The sequence below is a fragment of the Microcebus murinus genome, chromosome X (assembly GCF_040939455.1).
Source record: "Microcebus murinus isolate Inina chromosome X, M.murinus_Inina_mat1.0, whole genome shotgun sequence".
Taxonomy (NCBI): domain Eukaryota; kingdom Metazoa; phylum Chordata; class Mammalia; order Primates; family Cheirogaleidae; genus Microcebus; species Microcebus murinus.
In genome coordinates, this window is record NC_134136.1 from 40,877,507 (window position 1) to 40,884,305 (window position 6,799).

At 38.7% G+C, this 6,799-nt stretch overlaps 1 pseudogene; it reads right to left on the bottom strand.

The window, feature by feature from the left end:
- Positions 1–4,239: 4,239 nt before the first annotated feature.
- Positions 4,240–5,262, bottom strand: LOC105863775 (RNA demethylase ALKBH5 pseudogene; annotated as a pseudogene).
- Between the last annotated feature and the right edge of the window lie 1,537 nt (positions 5,263–6,799).

Below are 6,799 nucleotides of genomic sequence, written 5' to 3' on the forward strand. Positions count from 1 at the left end.
CAAAAGCTATAATACATAGAGACAACAGATTTTAAAATGCCAATATTAAATCTTTCTGGGTTTTTTTCCATTTAAAAAAATTTTCAGCATATTATGGGGGTACAAATGTTAAGGTTATGTATATTTCCCATGTCCCCCTTCCCTGCTCGAGTCAGAGCTTCAAGCATGACCATCCCCCAAACGTTGCACATCTCATTCATTATGTGTATATATACTCATCTCCTCCTCCCCCCTCCAACTCACCCGACACCCGATACCCGATAAATGTTATTCCTATATGTCCACGTATGTGTTGATCCATTAATACCAATTTGCTGGTGAGTACATGTGGTACTTGTTTTTCCATTCTTGAGATACTTCACTTAGTAGAATGGGTTCCAGCTCTATCCAGGAAAATACAAGAGGTGCTATATCACCATTGTTTCTTTAAGATGAATAGTACTCCATGGTATACATATACCACATTTTATTAATCCACTCATGTATTGATGGGCACCTGGATTGTTTCCACACCTTTGCGATTGTGAACTGGGCTGCTATAAACATTCGAGTGCAGGTGTCCCATTTGTAGAGTGTCATTTGATCTTTTGGGTAGATGCCCAGTAGTGGAATTGCTGGATCAAATAGTAGATCTACTTGTATCGCTCTAAGGTATCTCCATATTGCTTTCAACAGAGGCTGAACCAGTTTGCAGTCCCACCAGAAGTGTAGGAGTGTTCCTATCTCTCTGCATCCATGCCAACATTTGTTGTTTGGGGACTTTTTGATAAAGGCCATTCTTACTGGAGATAAGTGATATCTCATTGGACTTTTGATTTGCATTTCCCTGATGATTAGAGATGTTGAGCATTTTTTCATATGTTTGTTGGCCATTATTCTGTCTTCTTTGAAAAATTTCTGTTCATGCCCTTTGTCCACTTTTTGTTAAGGTGGTTTGATTTTTCCTTGCTGATTTTCCTGAGTGAACAGAACTTTGACCCTTGCTAACAGCATTTTTGGTGCTTGAGGGCAGGCTTACCCAACCCAGCTCCACCCAGACTCACTCCCAGACAAGCCCTCACTAAGGTGGAGAATAAGACACACCTGGAAGTCCCAGGGCCCCACCTACCACCTGAGGCACTAGTGCCTCTCTCAAGGAACAAGAACTGGATACAAGACCCCAAAACAGCAGCGTAGACTGCTCCTCTGAGCAAGCGCCATCTACTTACAGGGAGGACATTCTGCACACCCTTTTCACAGCACCTACTGACTCATCATACAGGGTGTGGTCGAATCTCACCCACAAACAACACCTACTGGCTCAGAGACTAAACGGGGCATGTCATTATCCAAACAAAAACCTAAAGGCAACAAGGAACAACTGATGGAAATGGAAAGAAATCAGCGAAGGAACTCTGGAAATATGAAGAACCAAACAGAAAGCACACCCCCAAAGAGGAGCGCCAGCCCCTTAGAAATGGACACCAACCAAAATCAGACCAGTAAAATGACAGAAGAATTTCCAACGTGTAAGAAAATTCAACGACTTGCAAGAACAACTGGATAACCAACAGAAAGAAAATGCAAAAAGATTCCAGGACCTGGAACAAAAGTTCACTAAAGAAATTGACACAATGAAGAAAAATCTAACCAAACTCCTGGAAATGAAAAATCAATTCAGAGAACTACAAAACACAGTGGAAAGCCTCAAGAACAGGGTAGATCAAACAGAAGAAAGAATCTCAGAGATTGAAGATAACACCTTCCAATTAAATAAATCTTTCTATATCAATAATTACTTTAAATGTAAATGAATTAAAAGATACAAATTTACAGAATGGATTAAACAAATAGGATCTAACTCTGGGTTCCTCAAACTTTTTAAACAGGGGGCCAGTTCACTGTCCCTCAGACCATTGGAGAGTGTGTACTGTGGGCCCGGGACAAGTCGGCTGCTAAGCAGGACAGGCAGCGGTGGCAAAACACTAAGTGGGCCGGATAAATGTCCTCAGCGGGCGGCATGTGGCCTGCGGGCTGTAGTTTGAGGACGCCTGATCTAACTCAATGCTGTATATAAGAAACTCACTTTAGATCTAAGGACATGCATAGGTTGAAATCAAAAGCGTAGAAAAAAATATTCCATTCAAATAGTGACCAAGAGAGATAAGGGGTGGCTATACTAATACCAGAAAAAATAAGATCTAAGTCAAGAAATGTTACAAGAGACAAATTAGTATAGTATGTAATAATATACCATCCACCAGGAAGATATAACAATTTTAAATATATATGCACCCAACTCAGAGCACCTAAATACATGAAGCAAACAGTGACAGAACTTAAGAGATACATAGACAACAATAATGGAAGGAGACTTCAACATCACATTTTTAATAATGAGTAGAACACCTAGGTAGAAGATCAATAAAGAAATTAAGGACTTTAACAATACTATAAACCAGCTAGATGTAACACGCATCTAGAGAACATTCAGCACAAGAGCAGAATGTACATTTTTCTCAAATACACATAAAATATTCTCCAGTATAGATCATAAAATAAGCCCTTAAAACAAGGCTCAACAAATTTTAAAATATTCAAATAGTAAAAAGTGTCATTTCCAACTATATTGAAACAAAACTAAAATTCAATAATGGAAAAGAAATTGGAAATTTTGCAAAACATTCAAATATCCAATGAGTTAAAACAGAAATCCCATGAAATTAGAAAAAGAATTTGAGATAAATGAAAATGAAAACAAAACATGCCAAAACATATGGGATGCAACTAAAGAAATGTTTAGAGGAAAATTTATAGCTGTAAATGCCTTCATTAATAAAAGACAAACCTCTCAAATCAACAAACTAACTTTATACCCCAAAGAACTAGAAAAAGAAGAACAAACTAAACTCAAAGCAAGGAAAATGAAGGAAATAATACAGAGGGGATATAAACTAGAAAATAGGAAAATAATGACTGTAATTAATAAAATCAAAAGCTGTTCTATGAAAAGATCAATAAACTTGACAATGCTAGACTGACCAAGAAAAATGAGAGAAGACTAAAGTTATTAAATTTAGAATTAAAAAGATTATTATTGATATTATAAAAATAAAAAGCATTATAAAGGATACTATAAATAATTTGTGCTAATTATGTAACATAGACAAAATGATCAAAATCTAGAGAAACAAATTATAAGTGTCACAAACAGAAATAGAAAATATGAATATACCTATAAAAGTAAAGAGATTTAGTATTAAAAAAAAATTCCTGCAAAGGAAAGTCCAGGACAAGATGGCTTTATTGGTGATTTTTAAAGAAGAATCAATACCAATCCTTCACCAAAAAATAAATAAAATAAACTTGAGAAGAAAATAAATACAAACTCACTCTATTGCCCCAATTACTAAGCCAGAGAAAGACATTACAGGAAAGAAAACTAAAGACCAATATTCCTTATGAATATACATCAAAAATTCTACACAAGATACTAGCAAATTGTATTTAAAAACATGTAAAGATAATTATACAGCAGAACCATATGGGATTTATCCAAGAAATGCAAGTTTGGATTACCCTATAAAATTCATCAATGTAATATAACATGTTAATAGAATAAAGAATTATAACCACTTGAAAATTTCAGTAGACACAGAAAAAGCATTTGGCAAAATCCAACAAGATTTCAAGATACAAACATTCCATTCACTGGTAATAGAGGAGAATTTCTTCAAACTGATAAAGGCCATTTATGGAAAACATGTAGTTAAAATCATATTTAAGTTTGAAAATTTAATATTTTCCTCATAAGATCTGGAAACCAACAACAAGAAATGTGTGTCCACTCTCACCATTTCTAATGAACATTATACTGTAGGTTCTAGCCAGGGCATTTAGTCAATGGACAGAAATAAAACACAAAGAAGAAGTAAAATATTTTTAATTTGTAGATAACATGATCTTGTACATAGAATGTCCTAAAGAACTCACCAAAAAATGGCAAGAACTAATAAGAGAGTTTAACAAGGTTATAGGGTAGAAGATCACTATATAAAATGGAATTATATACACTAACAATAAAATCTGAAAATAAAATTAAGAAAAAAATGTCATTTGAATTAGTATCAAAAAATAAAATATCTGAGAATAATTTAAAAAGAAATATAAACTTTGTACTTTGAAAATGCAAAACAAAACGAAAGGAAGGGCAAGCGATATGATTATTAGCCAGAGTTCCAGGAGGGTGGCAGGCAGTCCTCAGCACCTCCCCATCTTCACCTTTCGGGCAGGGCTGCCTGCTGCCGCCCGCGAACAGTCCTGGGAGGACTGGTAGGACGTGTGCCAGTAGTTCTCAGAGCTGAAGCTACCCCTTCGCCGGTGTGTGAGCAGTAGCACTAAGCGCCCGTTCTCTTCCTTATTCATCTCCAGGATCTGTGGTCTGTGAGCAGCATCGGGGTCTCCCTTGCGGTGACACCGCTTGCGTTTTAGAGCAGGGTCCCTGTTGTTTCCGGACAGGCAATGTGAAGCATAGCTAGGTAGTAATACGGAGCTGCTCAGGGACTGTGCTTCCACCCCAGGTGTATCTAATCTTGTCTTTCTAAGAATGATTACAGCACGGTGCTCCTTGATGTCCTGAGGCGGTATGCAGTCAGTGAATTCATCAATAGCATATCCTCTGAAAACAGTCACGCTCCCTGCGCACGGGCAGGGAAAGCACAGGTTCTGACACCTGGGTAGGCTTGAACTGGAACTTGCAGCCGAAGCAGAGCACAGAGTCGCTAAAGAAGGACACGGACACGACCGGGTGCTCACAGATGTGGATGGGGTCCACGTGAGACGCGATGCAGCTGGTAGTCATTGATGGACGGCGCTGTTGACAAAGCCCTAGTGGATGACGCAATGCTCCGCCAGCTTCTGGATCACCAGCTAGTGCACCCACTCGGGGATCTCGTCCATGTCGCCTGGCAGATAGAGACGCTCTTAGCCGGGTGCTATAAATGCAGCTCTCGCCAAAGAAGTACTTGTTGTTCGGAGGAGCCTCCATCTTGGCGCGCTAGCCTGGCTGAAGAAGCGCATCGGGTGGATGCAGCTTTCATCTTGCGCGCTTTCTCCTCCTCCTGCAGCTCCTGCTCCTGTTAGTTGCTGAGATCGGGATCCGAGTCCTCTTGATACTTGCGCTTAGCCCGGGACACTGGGTAAGATTCGGCTGTGCAGCCATGGCAGCAGCTGCTACAGCAGCGGCCTCTGGCTGCTCGTCTTATAATTGTCCAGGGACATCATGGATCTGAATGGATAAATAAAGTGTGATATGTCCATACAATGGAATATTATTTCTCCAAAATAATAATGAAGTTGGGTTCTTGTTTTTGTTTTGAGACAGACTATCACTCTGTTTCCTGGGCTAGAGTGCGGTGGCATCAGCCTAGCTCACAGCAACCTCAAACTCCTGGGCTCAAGCAATCCTCCTGCCTCAGCCTCCTGAGTAGCTGGGACTACAGGCATGCACCACCATGCCTGGCTAATTTTTTCTATATATTTTTATTTGGCCAATTGATTTCTATTTATAGTAGAGATGGGTCTTGTTCTTGCTCAGGCTGGTCTCGAACTCCTGAGCTCTAACGATCCACCTGCCTCAGCCTCCCAGAGTGCTAGGATTATAGACGTGAGCCACCGCGCCTGGCCAATAATGAAGTTTTGATATACTTACAGCATGGATGAACCTTGACAACATTATGATAAGTGAAAGAAGTAAGACACAAATTGCCATAAATCTATTTTTGTGCCAAGGGATCCTCTAGAAATGAATATCTGTATTAATGAAAATTCAACCATTATGTGCTAGATAATTGAGAGAAGAAAAGAAAGACCTAGAAAATTTACCTTTGCCATCTAGAAATTTATACTTTCTTGGAAATTGAGCATGTGATCAAATATATGGTTCATTATGTTTTTCTCTCTTAATTCCTTTGTCATAAAATGTGAATGAAGGCATGAAGAGTGATGGAGATGAATTTTGTCTTCAGGAGATCCTCGTGAAACAGTCATTTGAATGAGATCATTAAAAGATTGAAATGTGTGAACAAAGGGAAACAGTAAGGGATTGTGGGTAGAAGAGACAGCATGAGCAAAACCATAATGTTACATGAGTGAGTGGCATGTTTGAGCAACAGGTCCTTGGGTTGAGTGGCTGAGAATCATAGGGCATATCAGTATTAGATAAAACTGAGGGTGTCTACTGGGATCTCAGTATTCTATAGAATACTGAGAAATATGGATTTTATGTTATAAGTGGTGGAGATCCCGTTAAGGGTTTCTGAGGAGAAGTATGATATGAGTAGGTTTATATTTTGGAAAAGTAATTATGATAATATGTAGGGTGGAACTGGTGGCAGAATGCCAGACAGGAGTTTAACTAACACAATATTCTAAGTGTGTGATAACATAGGCTTGAACTTAAACTATGAGAGAAGAAAGAACAAAGTTAGGAAAATTTATGTGAAAGACGTGTGTGGAAAGAGAGGATTCCTTTAGTGAGGGTGTGGACATACTGAGCAGTTGTGATCAAACTGGTAGGAATAAAATAAGAAGGATGGAAAATCATGGGAAGACAAGAGGAGTTTCAAGAATAAAAGTGGTCAACAATGTTAACATGAGGACCAAGGCAGTACTATCAAATTTGGCCATTTGGAGGTCAAAAATGACTTTTGAGAGTAGCTTTGAGAAGGACTAGGAGCAAAGTGAAATTCTAATGACATCTGTAAAAACAATTTTAAAATTCATTTATATGTCCTACTCCTTTAGTTTGTAAAGACTTCAT